At 43.5% G+C, this 16,771-nt stretch overlaps 1 protein-coding gene across 4 annotated transcripts in view; it reads right to left on the bottom strand.

Moving 5' to 3' along the window:
* Nucleotides 1-16,528, bottom strand: part of Cdon (cell adhesion associated, oncogene regulated) — a 96,211-nt gene extending 79,683 nt beyond the window's left edge. For 2 of the 4 annotated variants that reach the window (XR_015048922.1, XM_085844520.1), the window contains exon 1: nucleotides 15,837-16,163. The gene's annotated coding sequence lies outside the window, so the exon portion shown is untranslated. Of the gene's footprint in view, nucleotides 1-15,836; nucleotides 16,164-16,471 lie in introns of those variants that run through there. The other 2 variants (XM_085844519.1, XM_029481843.2) reach the window with 2 other exon arrangements.
* Nucleotides 16,529-16,771: the final 243 nt, after the last annotated feature.

The raw sequence follows: 16,771 nt of genomic DNA, 5'->3' as shown, positions 1-16,771 counted from the left end.
GAGACGATGCCGGGGCCTAGCAAACACAGGAGTGGATGTTCACAGTCAGCTATTGGATGTATCACAGGGCTCCCAATGGAGAAGCTAGAGAAAGTACCCAAGGAGCTAAAGGGATCTGCAACCCTATTGTTAGAACAACATGATGTACTAACCAGAACCCTGGAGCTCTTGTCTCTAGCTGCATATGTATCGAAAGATGGCCTAGCCGGCCATCAATGGAAAGAGAGGCCCATTGGACTTGCAAACTTTATATGCCCCAATATAGGGGAATGCCAGGGCCAAAAGAATGGGAATGGGTGGGTAGGGAAGTGGGGGGCGCTATGGGGGACTTTTGGGATAGTATTGGAAATGTAATTGAGGAAATTATGTAATAAAAAAAAAAAAAAAAAAAGAAAGAGCAGCAGGCTCACAGTGCGAGGGGTGGAAATGACATCAGTTAGAGCCTGTCCAGTCTAAAAAAAAAAAAAAAAAAAAAAAAAAAAAAAAAAAGAGAAAGACTCAACTGTTTGGATCGGTAGTTCTTGGTCAGTTTTTATGGCACCTTCCCAGAGGTAACTATGGGTTATGGAGGGAGGGAGTGGGGCTACCACACACATCTTCACAACTTCAGGCTGAGAGTGACATTAGGAGATGAAGCAAGAACCTTATTTTCAAAAATACAAGATGTGCATTCCCGAGATTATAAAAGCTAAAATAATCTTGTAAATGCTGCCTAACTCCAAAGCCTCAAGACTACATCCCTACACAAACTCTATAAATGCAATATAGCCCAGCTTTATCCTCTCTTTTATAGGCCCCAAATGGGTATCTTAAAACCTGTGCATTGGTAGAATTGTGGTACAATGTTTTCTCCAGAGTCCAAATTCAATACCACTACAAAAATGACTATGCTTTCCTGCAAGCACGCACTTCTGGATCTCTGTGTGTGGTGGGGGCTGGGGAGTGGGAGTGTTGCCGGACTCAACGCGCTGCACAGAAAAATGCAGGTAGAACTTTCGGCATATTCTGGCCAAACCATGTCAATAAGAATGAGACATGGAACCTATAGACCAGTATAGAGGCCAGCAGCTACACTCCATGGCCCAGATATGCGCTACTACAAAGGTCTAATAGGTTTCTTATAATTAGAAAACAAGGAGTTGAAAATGACTTAAAGCCAAACATTCCCAAATTGATTTAATTTTATTAGGGTTTTTTTTTTCTTTTGTAAGTTTATCCCGTTATACTAAGGAATATATAATATCAAAGCAATCTCTGCTTTGCTAGAAAGCAGGACCTCAAATGCAGAGCTGGGGATACATGCAGAGCACCAAGCAAGAGTACCATGCACAAGGCTCCAGGCTGATCTCCAGAGTACCAGAGAGGGTACAAAAACAAGTAACCTGCAGACTGAAAACTAAGACACTGCTCTAAAACTATTTAACTGACATATTTAAGATATGTCATACATACTAATGCATGTTACTATAGATAAAATTACATCAGACAGTTTATACTTGGCAAATACAAATCAGAATTAGTATTCATCCTTGTTCAGTTTTTTTTTTTCTTTTTAAATTAAAAAAACGAAAATCTCGCAGGCCAGCATCATCAATCACAAGGAGGGTCTGGTTCTGATATTATATGAGCTCTGTCAGCCTTAATCAAATTGCCTGCCAGATTGTAGATAAGTAATGACTTGCTTAGGTTAAGCCAGGCCAGAGTTTTCCTTCTGCAGTATATACATCTCCGGAGTGAAAATAAACAGCCTCACACCTCGCTCTGGGAGCTGCACTGGGCGGTGATTACAACTCAGCTTTCTCCACCAGAGGAGCAGGGGCAACTCCCAACCCTAAGGATATCTATTTTCCCCTTTCTTCTCAATCATTTGAAACCATGTCAGTGAGCAGCTAATGAGTATTTTGATGAGCTACACCAAAACAACACCAATTAGACACGGTGAAAGGCTTCGACACTGACTTCTGTCTTAGCCAGCATTACAAAACAGAAATTGTTAACAACTGTCCAAGTTGATACTGAATCACCCAGAGCCCACAAAGCTAGAAACGGCACACTCACATAACCAAGAGATGAAAAGCAAAGTTTGCTCCCAATATCACCACTCACATTTTACAGAGAATACCAGAGAATGACCGGTAAGACCAGAGGCAGAACATAGCAATCTAGAGATTGTATTTCTGCCACAACCAAACAATAAAGAGAAAAAAATGAATTTTACTTCTAAAATGTCTCCTTTGCATTTGCTTTTACTGTAACCGGGAGAGCCTTTGAAGCTTCACACTCCGCCCAGATAATATTGTAAATGAATGAACATCCAAGTGGTTCCCCTGCTCCAAAGAAAAGGTTAGAAAGTTGGGGTCTAGGCAGGGACATAAAATACAAGACACCGACTGAGGAGTTGATTTCAGCTTAGCAAAATCCATTTCAGTGTTTCCTGTGAGGTCCATCGACTCTAGGATGTAGAAATTGTGGCTTAGAATTATCAACGGCAAAAGGAAGACTCAGAATTTTAACAATTTTCATCTACCAAGGACATACACATTGACCTAAAATAAGTCTTTAAAAGAAAGCTAGAAATTTCAAATAATACTTTGCCGGCACTCAATAGAGAGAGTTTGAATGGCTACCTGACTCTGAGCTGGGTTACAACTTTTACATCTGATATCAGTGCTCATAGATGGCCTTCATGATGTTCTTGCTCACAAAAACTCTATCTCATGCATTTCTGATAAGCAGAGAGGCAGAAAAGACGGCCGTGAAGTGCTGTGTAAAGTAGAAAGGGCTCTGTTGAGATTATTTAAGAAGTGATGATCAGCATCAGAAACACAGGGAAGGAGAAAGGTATTCTATATAAGGAATAAAAAGAACCACAATACAAGAGTTTGTAATTGCTCATCAGGGGTCCTGAGGACAGGGTGTCTGTGACTCCTCCTGGGCCTGTCTGTGCATGCAATGACCAGACTAGGTCAGTACCTCTCCTTCCCAATCTCCTGGAGGCACCATTCTTAGAAGTCTGCAGGGCACCCCAACAGACAAGAGCCTTGCTCTGCAAAAGCAATACTTCACTCCTTTGTCCCAGTCTTATTTATTGTCAGATTCCCGAGGGCACAGGCTGCATTCACTCTAGGTGAACTGAGACACAAAAGACGCTAGTATTTTTCAGTGAATTAGAAAGAACTTTTATAAGCAAATGGGGATCTTGTTTGCCTACTAAATGTTAAAGCCCACTCCCACCCCCAGCCCCCAAACCCTCACATTTCAACATGAAGAGAAAAAAAAGGACCGTATTTGTACAAGAACTGCTCGGAACAGTTTCTCACTCTGGGTTGCTGAAGAACTACAGAATTTTAATATGTGTGACCTTCTTGTTTTGGTTCCATGCCTGCTAAAATCTATAATTCCAACTAGTGAAATATGCTCTCTCAACTGTGTGTGTGTGTGTGTGTGTGTGTGTGTGTGTGTGTGTGTGTCTGTACACAGCTAGCTAAGAAAACAAGAAATTAACCAAATGTTAGTTTCTGCTTATGAGGCTAACCACTTCCTTATCTTTCCCCTAGCAATCTACTATATTGAGAAGAAAAATCTCAAACTAAGAAGTAACACAATGAGAGGCTCCTTCAAATAATCTTTATGATCATTTCCAAGGGTATGGGAGGTAAGTTCACATTTAAGAAGCCCACTTTGGGGGTTAACTAAAATATTCCTATTAACATTAGTAATATACACATTGTCAAATCCCTGAGCTAAAATTTATTTGATGCCACAAAGGCCTGATAGCAAACCTCTGCAAGCTGCACTGTATAATTTAAAACCCCACTGTGGCCGCTGTCATAGCAACAAATGGGAAATTATTCTAAGACCTAACCACTATGACAATAGTTCTTTTTAAAATACATCCTCAAACACAAAAGAAATAACAAATCATGACAATTGTGTTTGCTAGCTTAATAGGAAACCGTGGCTAACAACCATGGTTACAATGACTCAAAATTAACTTTAGCTAGCCAGGAAATCCAGAAAAAAAAAAAAAGAATTTAACTCAAATACATGATGAAATTTATATGAAAGACCTATAGATAATGACAGTCAGAGCAAAATTAATAAAATTTATTTTCAGGGCAAAATCCAACTAAAATACAAAATAATTTAAAATATGGTAACTAGAGCTTAGAACCAGGAATGGGGAGAAAATGGATCTGTTTTATTTTTGTTATAGCCTCAAAAGGGATTTGTGTTATCTTTTTTTTTTCTTGATATTTTCTTTATTTACATTTCAAATGTTATCCCCTTTCCTGGTTCCCTCCCCCCGCCCCCACTTCCAGGAAACACCCTATCCCATCCCCCATCCCCCTGCTTCAATGAGGGTATTCCCCAACCCACCCACCCACTCCCACCTCCCTGCCCTGGCATTCCCCTACACTGGGGCATCAAATCTTCACAGGACCAAGGGTCTCCTCTCCTCCCAATAATGCCTGACAAGGCCATCCTCTGTTACATATGCAGCTGGAGCCATGTGTATTTCTCAGTTGGCAGTTTAGTCCCTGGGAGTTCTGGGGGGCGAGGGAGGGGTCTGGTTGGTTCATATTGTTGTTCCTCCTAAGGGGCTGCAAACCCCTTCAGCTCCTTCAGTCCTTTCTCTAACACCTCCACTGGGGACTCTGCACTCAGTCCAATGGTTGGCTGGGAGCATCTGCCTCTGTATTTGTCAGGCTCTGGCAGAGCCTCTCAGGAGACAGCTATATCAGGCTCCTGTCAACAAGCACTTCTTGGCATCCACAATAGTGTCTGGGTTTAGTGACTGCATATGGGATGGATCCCCAGGTGGGGCAGTCTCTGGATGGCTTTTCCTTCAGTCTCTGTTCTACATTTTGTATTTGCTTCCATGAGTATTTTGTGTTGTCCTTTAAATGTAGTATTTTTCAATAACTGTAAATAAAACTACACTGGTTTAGAAATGAGAGAAAATCCAATCAGAATGTTGCTTGAAAATATGTTTCAGAGATGCACATGTGTAGAATTGAGTTAGGAAGACACTTAATCTACCCACTCATTCTCAGCAAAACTGTGTGCTTCTCAAAACAGTGTGCACTTCCTTCTTCCTGAGCATCTAAGGCTTTAAGGAAGACTAGAACATCTCCTTTAAAATGGAATCTTAGAGCCCCCAGGAATCCCACCACTCAGGAGAAGGTGGGGGAGCTGCCCCAAGTCAAAGGCTAGCCTGCTCATACAACAAGATCCTGTCCCAAAAATAACTGGCCAATGGTTCGGTCAGTAGAGGTGTTTGTACACAGGCCTGAAGACCTGAGTTCAATCCTAGTTCCCACAAGGTAGGAGATAATAGTTGCCCTCTGCCTCCAGGCATGCCACAGACACGGCTCCTGCATAACTGCACACACAGACACAGAAACAGACATGCACCACTCACATGCACACCTAATAAACACTGTGATAATAAAATAATAACATGGCAGTCGCTCAGTAGGCTGTAACTGTGAGGTAAGTCATGGCCCCCGCACAGTAGTGAGTCTTCAGTGAGGTGCCAGCCAAGTTTTTAGACGTATTAAGAACCTAAACATTTCTTCTTGGGGTTTTCTAGTCCCTAGGTCGACTGGAGCTAATGTTCAGATGCTAGGATACCAACAACTGGAAATCATCTCCATCCCTGCGCCCAGCCTTCCCTTCTCCACACCCTGCCACATGCACCAAATGCCGTCAAGTTGCCAGCTACATATGGGCTGTCAATCCATGAAGAGGAACCCCTTTTACGAGTGTGGGTTCCTGGGGCTCCTGTCCTGCCCTCCTCATCTCCATCATGACGGGAACATGGGTACTGACTGATAAGTCCTTCGGTTCCAGCTAAAACCATTCACTCCCTAGACCTTCCACCTGTGACTCACCATGTTGTTATTTTGTTATATACACTCCCTGAGGCCAAAATCAGGAAGAGAAGCCAAAAGACATGGGCAGGGGGAAGATGCCTCCCCACCCCACCCCCAGATGCTTTTTCTTTTTATTGGACTGAAAAGAGGCTGCCAAGTTCTGATGTCACTAGAATAATCGCTTGGCCTGATAAAAGTAGTATTTTATCCATTAAACACTCGTTTCCCTTGCCAAATTTACCTCCAGCCAGCCAACGTATATGATTACTCACTGAACAGATACCAAATTACTATAAAACAGAGAATACTAATTACTGCTGTTCTGATACCACAAAAGCTTAGTAACTGTCAGAAATTTCCCTGGCAAATAGACAGAAGCCAGGATGTATGTTTTGCTATTTACACACTCAAAGGAACCCCTGTAATAAGAAGCAGTTAAAACACAAACAAGCAAAACATGACCTCAGCTCCCAGGCACTAATGATGTTACACAGAACGAAGCATGCTTTAAATACACAAAATTGTTAAACTGTTCAGAATAACTGACATAAATCAGAGTTATCACCAGTTGTTCCTGACATTTACCTATATTTTGTTATTTTCTGAAATTTTCTTCGACCTTCAAATGGAAACTATATGACCTTTCCTTGAACTTGGCATTTAAAATCCATGTTTTCACTTGATTTTTATAAGAAGAACTCTGTGTGGAAATCACTCAAGGATCTGGAAGAAAGAGCCTAGCATCCCACGATTCCCAGTGCTCCACCTAACTCCTCAACATGGTGTTCCTCACCACTGCACAAAACACCTCAGAATACAAGCAAGACTCACTTTTGGTGCATGACTTCAGAGGGTTTGGTCCATGGTGGTGAGCAGCTCCACCTCCATGGGCCTCACGCGAAGCAGAGCATGGCACTGGGTGCCCATGACATAGGAGTCTGTGCTCTCAAGCAGCTAGAAAGCAGGGGAGAGAGAAAAGAAGAACCCAAGAACTGCATTCTTCAAGGGCATGTCCCAGTGATCTACTTTCCTCCAGCAAGGCCCTGCCTCCTCATAGGCCTCTCTGTAGGAACCCATTCTATTAACCTCCCTGCCCTGGCATTCCTCTACACTGGGGCATCAAATCTTCACAGGACCAAGGGTCTCCTCTCCTCCCAATAATGCCTGACAAGGCCATCCTCTGTTACATATGCAGCTGGAGCCATGTGTATTTCTCAGTTGGCAGTTTAGTCCCTGGGAGTTCTGGGGGGCGAGGGAGGGGTCTGGTTGGTTCATATTGTTGTTCCTCCTAAGGGGCTGCAAACCCCTTCAGCTCCTTCAGTCCTTTCTCTAACACCTCCACTGGGGACCCTGCGCTCAGTCCAATGGTTGGCTGGGAGCATCTGCCTCTGTATTTGTCAGGCTCTGGCAGAGCCTCTCAGGAGACAGCTATATCAGGCTCCTGTCAACAAGCACTTCTTGGCATCCACAATAGTGTCTGGGTTTGGTGACTGCATATGGGATGGATCCCCAGGTGGGGCAGTCTCTGGATGGCTTTTCCTTCAGTCTCTGTTCTACATTTTGTATTTGCTTCCATGAGTATTTTGTGTTGTCCTTTAAATGTAGTATTTTTCAATAACTGTAAATAAAACTACACTGGTTTAGAAATGAGAGAAAATCCAATCAGAATGTTACTTGAAAATATGTTTCAGAGATGCACATGTGTAGAATTGAGTTAGGAAGACACTTAATCTACCCACACCATCTCAGCAAAACTGTGTGCTTCTCAAAACAGTGTGCACTTCCTTCTTCATGAGCATCTAAGGCTTTAAGGTCAGAGAAATGGATCAGCAGGTAACTCACTGCTCTTGCACTGGACCTCAATTCGGATCCCAGTACTGCTATCAGGCAGCTCACAACTCCCTGTAACTCCAGCTCCAGGAGACCTGATGTTTTTTTCTGTCCGCTTGCATTCCCATGCATATATCCACTCATAATTAAAATAAGACATGTAATTATAATAAAGGAAAACTTTTTAAAATGTTAGAGACTTGAAGATTTTTAAGGGGAGCAGGCACATGATCAAACTTAGGGTTGAGGAAACATCGTTATGCAAAGGATAGATGGTTTGATGACAGGAAGGTGGTAATGACCTAGTAGCTGTTTATGATAGGGTCATGAAGTTTATTTCTTTGGGGGTTTTATTTGGGGGGTCCCCTTAAATTTTTATCTCCCCTGCTGATTTTTGGTATGGAAACTGGGAAAATAAGGCATACCCAGAAAGAAAAGACCATGAGTGAGACCTGCTTCCAGTGACTTGAGAGGAAGGAGGATAGCTATGTGCACACATAAATATAGAACTGTAAGTCCTTGAGCTGGAGTTGGCTCAGCAGGTCAAAATGCTGGCAGAGCAAACCTGGAGACTGAGGTTCCATCCCAGAATTCACAGATACTCACGTAGAATCATCATCGTCATCATCAATTTAAGAGTAAAAACTAAATATACTTTCCTGTTTTATAAGAGAAAAAATATTACTTTGATGATTCAAGATCATACAGTACTGCCAACTATTCTAAATACCTTTTTTGTTGGTTTGTTTGTTTGTTTGTTTGTTTTGGGTTTTTTTGGGGGGGTTGGTTTTGGGGGGGAGGGTTGAGACAGGGTTTCTCTGTATAGCCCTGGCTGTCCTGGAACTCACTTTGTAGACCAGGCTGGCCTTAAACTCAGAAATCCACCTGCCTCTGACTCCCCCCACCGCCCAGCCTAAACACCCACTATTAACATAAAATGCCATTTTGTAGATAGGAGTTATGCACACAGTTAAAAGTGCATGATCTGAACCCAGATAGTTTTGTTGTTGTTAAATCACAGGAGCTGGCCTTTTACACTCCATGAGATTTTTCTTTCTCTTGAAATTAAAGTTTAGAAAACTCTGGATGACAAGAGGGGATATGATACTCTTTACATCCAATTTGTTGGTGTAACTATGTAACGAGACTGACAGAAATACAGAAATACTATACCTGCCAAGTACCATCATTTTTGATACATAAGTCCAAACATTATTAAACCCAATTTGATCTTCATTTTTGCTCTTTTGTTTGTCTTGTTTTTAAAAGACCGTGGTTCTGTATATTGCTTAGGCGACTTACAGGTGTGTACGACCATCCGTGGTTCCCTATTGTCCCTTACAATCATTTTTTTCTTAAGCCAGAAAGAATAACTGACATAATGACTATTGATACATTAGGAATCTTACTTGAAATGCCAAGAGCAGGCCAAGTAGAAGCAGGCTTAGTTTGGAAAACTTACTGACTTGGGAAGAGGGTATACATACACACACACACACACACACACACTGTTGGAATCATACTATGTCAAGTATGAGGCCCATCTGCACTATGAAAACATATTTCATGGAACCCTGGCACAAAGGCTCTTAGAGGTCACTGGTCCAGTCTCTCACCCACAAAAGAGACTCTTTATACGTCATCATTAGCATATACAAATAGAACAGAAGGACCCACAGCCTTTCAAATGACATGCTGCACATGAGGTGGCTCTATTTGTTGGTCATTTCTGTCCTTTGGAACATAATCTGCATCTATAATTACCTACATAAAAAAAGATGTGGGCTGGAGAGACAGCCCTTGCTACTTCTCTAGAGGACTTGTGTTTGTTCCTAGCACCCGCATGGTGGTTCACAGCCACCAGTGGTAACTATAGTTCAAAAGCTCTGACAACCTCCTCCAAGGGCACATGCATACATACATGCAAGCAAAACATTCATATTCCAAAAATTAAAATAAATCTGAAACACAATTTTAAATAAATGAGCCACACATGGCCACTACAGCTGTCCCCAGATCTAATGACACCCTGGCCATAACGGGCTCCTTGGGAGTCAGGGGGATCCTTTCGTACCCCATGGCTGTCTGTAAAAAAAATGACCCGTGTCAAGGAGCTATGAATAGAAAGATTTAATAAACTCACAAATGCTGAAAAATACAATGTCTCCTGAGGGGAAAAGATTGGCTAATGTCCAAGCAAAACATCCAGAGAACCCTCAATCAACATTTCTAATAACATAGTACAAACGGTTCCCTCAACAACAGTCCCCAACAAGTTTTGGAGCAAAACAAAAACAAAACAAAACAAAACACCTTCATAGCCATTGCTACTACTTTGCTTTTTTGTTTTACTGCTTGTGAGATAAATTTCATTCCCCATATTAAGGAATTTCAACGAGCATAAACAGAGAGTCTCAACGTACGGAGATTGTTCAGACTGGGTAAAACTGTTCTCCACAACAGAACTGTGTGGCCTTGTTCTTCAACGTCTCCCGGGGCAGAGCATCTTAGCTCTACTCCCCTCAATTTTTGATAGACTTTCTTTTAAATCAAAAAGCAGTCTCTGCACACAGAGTCACATATGTGTGTGTAAACATTCTGCTGTTACATTTCCAACCCAACGAGCAGGACCCTATAGTTGAGTTGGTTGTTACTTTTGCTAAATTCTAAGTATTGATCGAGGAACTTCGTCCTAAACAGGAAAATCATAAGCTATCTCATATACTCCCTTCTCTCTATCTTAGAGCTCCTTCCTTCACCTCCAGGAAAAAAAAAAAAGAAAGAAAGAAAGAAAGAAAATAAAATGAATGTATATATGGAATTGGAAACAAAGGTAACTGAGTTATCTCCAACTCAGTGTTACATTTATTAAAAAAAAAGAAAAAAGAAAAAAAAGATGTCATGGTTTGGTTTTGGTTTTGTTTTTTTGTTTTTTGTTTTTTCCTAAAATAAGAACTGGGATCTGGTTTTCTAATAATGTGTGTAAAGAAAAGCTATTTTTCTCCTTTTTTTTTTCTGCCAGTGACCATATACCCCAGGTGCCAATAAAATAAATTTCAAAACACACAAAAGACTATAACAATTTGAAACACATGAATAAGTACTGCACACAACAGCACGGGTAAACTGCACAGGGATAAGGACTCGTTCAGAAATGCAGCCGTTGTATGACTCTTTCACCAAGTTCAAGTACAGGCAAATGACCCTATGGCAAAACTGATCAGCAGCAGAGCTGTTGCCTGCAGGGGGAGAGGCAGGCTGAGGAAGACCTTCCTAGACACCTGAATGCAACTGGAGCGCTAGTGATGGGACAGTGCTTACCTAAGGCACTTACCTAACTTCATGTGGCTACCTGCTGCACACAGGAGTGTACCCTTGGGCACACCTCTGCCTAGATTGGAAAAAGCTCCACCCATCGTTTCCACCTGCTTTCTACGTTTCAAGTGGAAGTTGAAGAACTATTTAACAGATGAGGTTGTAGCAATTACACGGGACACATTGTTACAAACTTACAAGACTTCCTCCTTATTTAGAACTTGAAAGGAATCATTTTTGGACCAAAGTAACACACAAACAGGCGCTGGAGGAATCTATAAAAATGACAGCAGCTAACATTTATAGAAGTTTTACTATCTACCGAATGTTTTACTTTCCTTTACTCATTTAATCCCACAGAGGGAAGATATCCTATCCACTTAATCCCCATTTCACAGATAAAGGATCCAAGGCTAGGTCAAGACCATTGCCTAAACTCGCATAAACAATAAGAGGAGTAGCTGAAAAGCAAGTCCATGTCAACCCCTTAATTCAATTTCTATTACAGCACCATAAAAATAAAATCAACTCCACAGCTTCCAGCAAGAGAAGGAGCAGGATGTGTAACCTAAATTCAATAATGTAACCAGCTTACACATTCTTTTTCTCTATTAAACGGCACATCCTTGACATTCAAGAATTGAAAGCGCCAACTCATATTCCAACTCATATACAGCAGAACAAAATGTTCTATAATGGTGTTTTGTTTGTCTGTTTTTAAATTATCTCTGGCCATCAAAATATATTATACAGCAACTAAACCGTGAAGGCAAACAGGCGCTGACTTCAGAGTTTAATCTACTTCTTAAAAGGCATGTCCGGGGTGACAGAGGAAAAGAAGTAAACGTGTTCTCAAAGGGGGGATTCTTTATATTCTAAACATGTGGTATTGTAAGAACCTGGTACAGGGCTACATGGGGACGAGAAGAAAAGAACAGCACTATCTACACGATTTTAGATAGCAATAAAACATATCTCAGCAGCCATCAAAATGCCCCCGCACTCAAAGTGAGCTGAAAACTGTTCACTCTGTGATTCACATTCCCAGAAGATGAGAATCAATTAACGATACTACCCACAAACTCCAAACCAGTCCTCTGTGAAAAGTACACAAAAGGGGAGCTGGGCTAGGACGATGAAAAAAGTCGTTCCCAAAGTACATCGAGGGCAGAGCAAGAGGCAGGCAGAAGGAGATACACCAAAGCTTCTCCACAAATCTGCTCCAGAATGGTTCTGGAAATTCTATTTTCATTTACTTAGGGATGCTGGTGAGTCGGAAGAGCAATGGCTCAAAATACTAGAAAGCCAACAGTATCATTTTAAATGCTAACAGAAATGAGAGACAAAATGACTTTAAACTCTATAATAAGAAGAAACAGAACAAGATCATATGGAAACAAAGCTATAAACTAAAATATGCCCATTCAAACAAGCATTTCATTTCTGCACAGGCAATTGACTTGCCATAAAAGCCTGACTTTGCTCTCAAATTTTAAATTATTACACAATATACCAGCTCTTAAAGGCAAAAGCACACCGTAATACCCTTTCACATATTCATCCAAAGAGCAGTCAAAAAAAACTTACCAAGGCTGCAAATATATATACGCTTGAACTTAGAAGGAGAGCAGAAAGCAGCGCCTCTCTGTGCTTACACTAGGGTTCGCTTCAGTGCTAAAGCACACCACCACAGCCCTGCCTGTAATAAAGTCCCCACTAGCAGTCTGCCTTTGGGTTGGGCTTTTCTCTTACAAGATAAGCTGTTAAGTCATGCCTTGATTTTAGATCTGCTAACATATGGAGCCTTCTAATGCAGCCTGCTCTCCGCCCCCTCTACTCCCCCTCCCATTCACTACTCAGTGCTGCTCCCTCTCCACACATACACATACACACATACAAAAAAGGCACTGCAGGGCAGAAATTCCTCAGGTGCTCGCTAATGGAATTCCCAGGGTCTAGGAGCCGCTTCGGGGATCAAGAGATCTCACAGCCCCTGCTGGGGTAAGGAGCAGCGAGTCTGTTCCATTTAATCAAATACAGCATGAATTTTCAGCTCTATTCACTAGCTTGTCTCCAGGGCTCTCAAAAGGCACCAGGCAGCTAGAATCACACACATGTGGCTCTTTTAGGCAAGTATAATTAGTTTGATTTTAAAAAGCCACATTAATAATATCACCTCAGGACCATTATTCAAGGGACAGATGACAATGATACTGTATGTTTTAAGCCTGACAATGGAGGGAGAGTGCCCAAACAATGAGAGAAAACTTGAAGGATTTAAAAACAACAACAATAAAAAACCCACAGCTTTTCATTTCAATGTAACCCAGGATTCCAGTATTTAAAAGTGACGTTAAGTATATTCTTGTGCCCAGTCCCTTAATTTTAACAGTAAACAAATACAGCCCTCCCCTCCTGTGCATAGTGAATGCAGGCCTCCTACACAACAAAAGTTTGGATACAATATAAAAGTGTAAATAAAAACAATGTAACATTTTCTAATTCAATCTAGGTGAGTAAAAAAAAAACTCTTGAAAAAAGCATCAGTCATAAATAAACAAATAAAATAGCTGGATATTAAAAACAACTCTTTCAAAGAAGTACAGTTAGAGTTCAAATTCCTATTTGAATTGGTTTTTATTAAGTATTAATGTCACTAAGCTAAAGAATGACTATCTGGTAGGTAACTGTACTGTCCTAGCTATAATTCTACATAGTAGAGATGCTGATCACATGATGTTAACTAATAACACACATTAAAACAAATTTTCTAACTCATTATCCTTTATATTTTTGATTTCACAAAGATATCGTTTAATTCCTGACATCACTTCCCTAGTATTTTACTTAGAAACAGTCATCAAATTTTAGTCTACTTGTTCTCCAAAGAAACCACTCCAGAGAACAAAAATCCTACTGCCATTAAAAAGAAAAACAGAAAGGGACTGTCTAGAGAGCCACGAGAGTGCACACACAAAGTGGGAAAACAAGAGGGAAGCATAAGAACCAGTTATTAGACTTTACCTGATCCTTGTGGAGCACCACCCTATGACACAAGTTTCTATCCCTGGGCACTGCTCTTTATATATGCCCTGAGGATAGGGGAGGTCCTATCTTAAAGTGAAGTTAAAGCCTCCCACAAAAAGTCAAGCCACCTGCAAAATCCGCCAGAGGTAAGGGAGATGCAGGAAGCAACCTACACAAGCTAGATTAGTGTATGTCAGATCCTCCGGTTCTTTGTACTTCCTGCTTGAAAGTCAGTACTGTTTAAGTACTTTGCACAGCAGAGGCTGATGGGAACCACAGCAGTCAATCAAAGCATCCCTAGTGAGTTACTACACAAACAATAGCGCAGCACCTCTAGCAATTGATTTTGCTGGGTGATTAAACCATTCAAAGAAAGATTTTCCAAATACTGTATCCGAGTTTTTGCAAGAAAGTTAAACAATATACATTTGTGTGTTTTATAGAAATATAAATGTTTCTCCTTTGCACACTGCCAAACACACACCCAAGGCACGTCTTTACAAAATGAAACAGGTTTTCTCCATCCTTCTCATATAACTAAAAGTATGTGGCAGTTTACTTCAACATGTGCATAAGAGACTACAGTATTCAGTGCCTCTCTAAGGTACTATTTCGAGTTTAACACTAATTTGAGATTTTCTGAAAGTTTTCCTTCATCTTATCCTAAAAGTTCAACCATCTATAGCTCACATTTTCATCTAAAAAGAGACTGGAAAGTTGGAGTTATTTAGAAAGTAAGAGAATGTCTAGAATTATATTAAAATTAAGGCACCTCTTCTCCAGCCACCTACCCACCTCAGTCCTTGAGCTCTCCTAAATGTCCACTGGGAATTGGAGGGGTATAGCATCAGTGAGGAATGGGCTCTGAATTAACTCAGCCTCTTTCATCATTCCTGGCATTGGCCTGAGACAAAATCTCACGTTACCTTTTAGTCCAACCTCCTGTTTCCCAAGGTGTCTGGTTTAGGACACAAAGGCTGTCTTTCTGTTAATGAGGTTCCCCAAATTTGACAGCCCAACTGGGGAACAGCCTGCCCTTAAAACACCTGCCACCCTCTGTGGTCCCCTTGAGGAAAGGCAGGCATTCTGCAGAGAGTTCCTTTCTGGAGAGCCTTCCACCTGATTTGGTGATGTTAGGAGAGAACAATAAAGCGAAGGGCAAGGGAGTCTATCTATCCCCCTCAGTGATTTATTACTGAAATTCCTAAAAGTGGAGAGAAAGCAACAAAGCTCTGAAGCTGCAGGCTGAAATAAATAGCGATGTATTTAAAGTATTTAGTAAATGATAATGCGAGCCACAGAAAGCTTTATAGAAGAGAAGGAAAAATACACTCCCTGGGGCTGGGAAGTCACTGAGTCTGTGAAGGCAGAGAAAGATACATTGTGCAGGAAATTTCTCTTGCTTCTCGCTACACATAAATCACTGTCTCTCTCCAGCACTCTGCGGGGATTGAGAGGGAAGACAGAGTAAACTCTCTTGGGAAAAGCGCCGGCGCCCCCTGCTCCCCGCTACGCTGCATCCCACCTGCCCTGGCAGATCACCGAAGAAGACCTCAGCGTGTCACTGACACCTCACCCCGCCTCCTCTTGCGAGGTGGCTCTGCGCGCCCAAGGAAGCGGCGGTGAGCCGACAGCGGGGCATCCCTCAGCTGCCTTTCCACCCTAGACCCCAGCGCTCTGCGGGCAAGCTGGCCTCCGCTTCCCCAGGACCACCCGCTCCCGAGCCCCGCGGCCCCGAGCTCTCCCCGGGCCACCCTCGGGGACTCTGCCGAGGGACCCCCGCACCTCTCCGCAGGGCTGGCTAAGCCCCGAGACCTCCTGCACAGCAGCCGGCTCCGAGAGCCACCCCCAGGTCATCCCCCCGCACGCTGGCGGCGGCGGCGGCGGCGGTGGCTGCGATCCGAACGGGCCCCTCCATGCACCGGGCAGGACGGCCGGAGGGCGCGGCGCCTCTCACGCGGGGCGGGGGCACTGGGGCGGCGCGAGGTCCCCGTCTCGTACCGAGCCGCGCGAGCCGGGCACCCGGGCTCCGGGAGGGGAGCTGGGGGGCGGAGTCCCGGGGCGCGCCCCCGCGGCCGCGCTCCTCCCCGCGGAGCGCGCGGACGCCCGGCACCAGAGCCGAGGGAGGAGGGCACCGGCGGAGACGGAGGCGGGCCGCAGAGGCCAGGACTCCCCGGCCCGCGCCCCGCCGCGGGGTGCGCGCGCAGCCTGCCAGATCAGCGGCGGGCAGGGCCGTACCACTGCACCGAGGGGGGACGCCCCGAGCGCTGGCGTCTGCGCGCCACCTGTCCTCCCGGTCCGCACCGACACCGCTGCAGGCAAGTGCAGCCGAAGGCTCCGGTGCTGCAGACCCGGAGAGGACGAACTGCCTGAGCGAGACACCGAGGCTCCCGTCAGATCTGCACTCACTCTCCCCTCACCTTCGCTCGCCCCGGAGAGGCGGCATTCCTGGCCGGTGCACTCTCTGCACGTTCCCGGGTTCCCGCCCATGCCCCGCCCCGCCCGCCCACCTTTTGAGAAACCACCTTGTGTTGCTCTTCCATAGTGACCCAGCGGTTGCGATTCCAGCTCCCAAACACGTCCCTTTGCCTTTTCACAAATTCCTAGGTTTAATTCTTTAGGAAGCTTCCTTGGATTCCCCAGCTCACCCATTTTGCCCTCACTGGGACAGGTGACAAAGTTCTAAGATCGGGAAACGCTGTGTCGCCTGGTGTAAGCAT

Source organism: Mus caroli, unplaced genomic scaffold (genome assembly GCF_978045245.1).
Source record: "Mus caroli unplaced genomic scaffold, Mus_caroli_1 scaffold_11, whole genome shotgun sequence".
NCBI classification, from domain to species: domain Eukaryota; kingdom Metazoa; phylum Chordata; class Mammalia; order Rodentia; family Muridae; genus Mus; species Mus caroli.
The sequence above is the reverse complement of the archived record's forward strand: the minus strand, read 5'-3'. Positions and strand labels throughout refer to the sequence as shown.